Genomic DNA, 4,128 nt, shown 5'->3' with positions numbered 1-4,128 from the left:
ATTAATTTAACAATCTCACATCTGTCATGGATACACTCACCATATCCACATCTACTAGCATAGCATGGCATAAATAGCAAACGTAGGTACTACCTCATCTACTTCCCAAACCCACAATTTAATTAGATCCTAATCATGCAATGTGTGAGGATTGATCTAATGCAATAAAAGTGGGTAATAGGAAGTATGATCAAAGTGTTACTTGCCATGCTGATGATCCGCAAAACCTAGCGATTCGAAGTAGCAAGCGCGCACTCTGGGTACTCTATCGCAAACAAACAAGCATACAATAAGTAATCAACTAATGCACAGGTAAAACTCGAATAAGAGATCTAACCAGAAAGTTCAACTTAAGAACTCCGGTTGGAAAAAAGAATCAAATCGAACGAAGCAACGAAAGACAAACGGCAAAAGAAATAGGCTTCATTTAATATTCTGGATCTAGGGCAATTTTTATGATGGCAAAAACTTGTTTGAGTTGGTTAAACGGAAAGAGGGTTTCGAGACGAAACTCCAGGCACTTGAATCGCCTGATTCCGATAAACGAGCGAAAAGTTATACTAGAACAAAAAACGAATCAGGAACCGCGATCAGAAAAAATCACGGATTTAATCCGAGAAAAAGAAAAAACGACGAACAGATTAATGAACGAACGTTCGTTATCTGGATCTAAACGATGAACACGTTCGTTAAAGCGAACGAATGAGCGAACGCTCGCTAAATAAATAAACCGGAAAAACCGATCTATTAAAAAAACGAAACTAAAAAGAAACGAACGAAAAACCGAATGGTTTTTCGAGAAAAACCGGCGGCGGCGGGGTCAACCTCCGGCGAGCGGCGGCTCCGGCGGGCGGCGAGGGGCGGCGGTGACGAGGTGCGGCGGCGGCGCCGCTAGGGTTTGGGGGCGCTAGGGTTTGGGGCTCGGCTGGGCTCCTCCCCCGGCTTATAAGGCCGGACGGGCCAGGTGTTCGGGTCGGACACGACCCGTTAGGTCGGTTCTCGTTTTTTTAAATAGTTATGCTCAGAAAAAAATGAAAACTAAATGGACTACAAAAATCCCGAAATAAATTTTCCCCGGCTTCTAAAATCAAGCCGCACACGATGAACATTTATTTGGGGCCTAAATGCAATATTGAAAAACACAAATTTTTCCTAAATTCAAATAAAATAGCAAATAAAACCAAAATAAAATCTGATTTGATTTTATTATTAAATCCTCAATATTTCTTTATTTTGGGAAAGTCATTTTATTCCCTCTCTCATATTTTTGTTATAGAAATTATTGAAGATAAAATAAATAAAATCAAATGATCCTATTTTCAAAATTTGAGAAAACTCGAATATGAAAATAACAAAATCCCCAACTCTCTCCGAGGGTCCTTGAGTTGCGTAGAATTTTCTAGGATCAACCAAAATGCAATAAAATATGGTATGCAATGATGATCTAGTGTATAACATTCCAAATTGAAAATTTGGGATGTTACAGAAGCCGTAGGACTTGGATGAGAACTTGGCATACTTGAAATCGTCTTGCACTTGATGTTTCGCTTTAGTAGCTTGATGAACGAGCTCGATGAGGTTCGAGTATGGTTGGAAGTCGGTGGTCTTCTTGATAGGATGGTTGAGTCCATTCAAGAAACGTGGCATAGTTTTCTCATCATCTTCCATGACATTGGCTCTTATCATGGCAATCTTCATCTCCTTGTAGTATTCTTCAATGCTCTTGGTTCCTTGCTTTAGTAGTTGGAGTTTCTTGAAGAGGTCGCGGTTGTAGTAGGTAGGCACAAAGCGTGCTCTCATGACATCCTTCATTTGCACCCAAGTAGTGATGGCTGGTTCACCTCTTGCCTCTCGGCGCTCGATAACTTGTTCCCACCAAATTAGGACATAGTCTTGGAACTCAAGGGATGCCATCGCGATCTTTTTCTCTTCATCATAGTTGTGCAAACGGAAGATTTTGTCGATCTTCAATGCCCATGAAAGGTACTCTTCGAGATCGTTGCTTCCATTGAACTTGGGCATGGTGAACTTGAGCTTGCCGTAGCGTTGCTCTTCATTGTGTTGGGGTCGGGGATGATGACATCCATGTTGTTGATGATTGTCAAGCTCGTGTTGCTCTTGGAGAAAAGTGTTGTCGACCTCATGTTGCTCTTGTCGTGGAGGATTCCCATTGTCTTCATGCTCTTGATGAACTTGATGTTCTTGGCGATATTGTGGGGGAGCTTGTCAAGCTCGAGGAGGAACTTGAGGAACTTGACAATGCACACGAGCTTGAAATCTTTGTTCTTGAGATTCTTCGCGAAATGCTTCTTCATGTTCACGAGCTTGTCGGCCTCGGTTGGCTATGGTGCGACTTGCATCTTGGAGGGATTGTTGCGCCTCAAGTGCTTGAGCATCTCGCAATCTCGTGCTTCTTGATGTTGTGTCTCGGCATCTCGTGCTTCTTGATGTAGACGTGCTCGCTCTTCCGCTTCATGTTGGCGTTGTCGTTGCCGTTCTCGTGCTAGCGCAAAATCCCCTTGGGTTTGATGTTGTCGGTGCTCTTGAGAGTTGGTGTCGCATAGAGGATTGGGGCTTGCTTGACAATCATTGCGCGCGGCACGTCGAAGAGTGTTTGATGTCGGTGTACTTGAGCCAGAGAGGGTGAAGTCAGAGTGTCGTGTTGAGCGAGTCCTTCTTGATGAAGACGAAGTGGAAGAAGAGCGATTGAGCAACAAAGCGCGAATCTTGTCCATTCTTGTGTTGTTCTCTTGCTTGTGATCGTCGAGCTTGTGGTCGAAGTAGTCCCTTGTACGTTGCTCGAAGAGTCGCAAGACGGCGATGAGGTTTTCGATGCGTTCACTCATTGCTTGTTGCTCTTGATGCAAAGCACGTTGTGCACCAAAGAGGTGGCTCTTGGTCACGTAGGAGTTCCTGTCGTCGTCGTGTTCAATGAAGAGTGGGTTGGTAGAAGTACTTGGCCTATCCATCATTCCAAGATAAAAATGTGAGTGGTAGAAAGAGAAGAACGAATACCAAATGTACCTTGACCGAAGTTGAAAGTGGATCAATGATCACTCCAATGTGGACAAGGAAATAGCACAATTGGTACCAATTCTTGTTGGTTTCTCACACCTACACAAGTAAAAGCTTATGGTGGAGCTGGGTTAGGATGGTGGCACAAAATTTAATGCGATTGTAAGTGAGCTTCAATAATGTTGGAAAAGATTTGCAAGATTGCAATGCAACAAGTAGACCAAGCAATGTAATGTACACGGAAAGACACACGCAAAGAGATAAGTGGGGTTGGGCAACCAAGGATGAGAAAAAATGTGGAATCCACAAAAATGCTCTTGTTGCACAACACTAGAGAGACGCTAGCACGATTGCACAATAGGCGGATACAAGACTTGTGCACAACCTACTAAGCAAAAATGCAATGACTTCTATCCCAAGTATTTTCTATGCAAGGTGTTCAGATGCTATGGTGCTTGCTTAAAAGCTATTTGCTTATCTTTTCCTTTTGCTTAAAAGCTTGTTTGACTCTTTGTTGTTTGAGCTCTTTTCTTATGCAATTCTTGACGAACCAAGATAGCAATTGTGTATGCGATGACAACCTTGTGACACAAGAGATGATACCAAGATATGCAACAATGATGTATGTATGCTATGGGAAGGATGATCACTAATGTACACAAGTCTCGTTGCTGGCAATACTCCATGGCTAGTCTCAATGGGTAAGCGACGCAAAGGAGTAAGGCTATGATGACTATCAATGTAATGGCTGGAGTGATATGTCCAATACCAAGATGAGGTTACCGTTTGTTCGGTTCCTCGTCCATAAGCAAGAACGGATGACGGTGATGCAATCACGAATACCAAGATGTAGTCGAGGTGGTTGTTGTTGATGACGCATCCATGGCGAAGATGAGCGGCGGTGATGTTGATGTCGAACCATACCTAAATAGCCGAAACACAAGTAGGTCATGGTACCGCAACTCAAATTCTCAAAGAAAAATTGGACCAAAATTGTCGGAGTTTGTGTTGGTAAGCGATGGTGGTGGTATGAGGAACTGGTGGTGGTATGCGGAAGTATAAGTGGGCACCGGAACAAAATTTGGCGAAATATGGACGAAAAACGGGCGATGG

Source organism: Triticum aestivum, chromosome 5A, assembly GCF_018294505.1.
Source record: "Triticum aestivum cultivar Chinese Spring chromosome 5A, IWGSC CS RefSeq v2.1, whole genome shotgun sequence".
NCBI lineage: Eukaryota > Viridiplantae > Streptophyta > Magnoliopsida > Poales > Poaceae > Triticum > Triticum aestivum.
The sequence above is the reverse complement of the archived record's forward strand: the minus strand, read 5'-3'. Positions refer to the sequence as shown.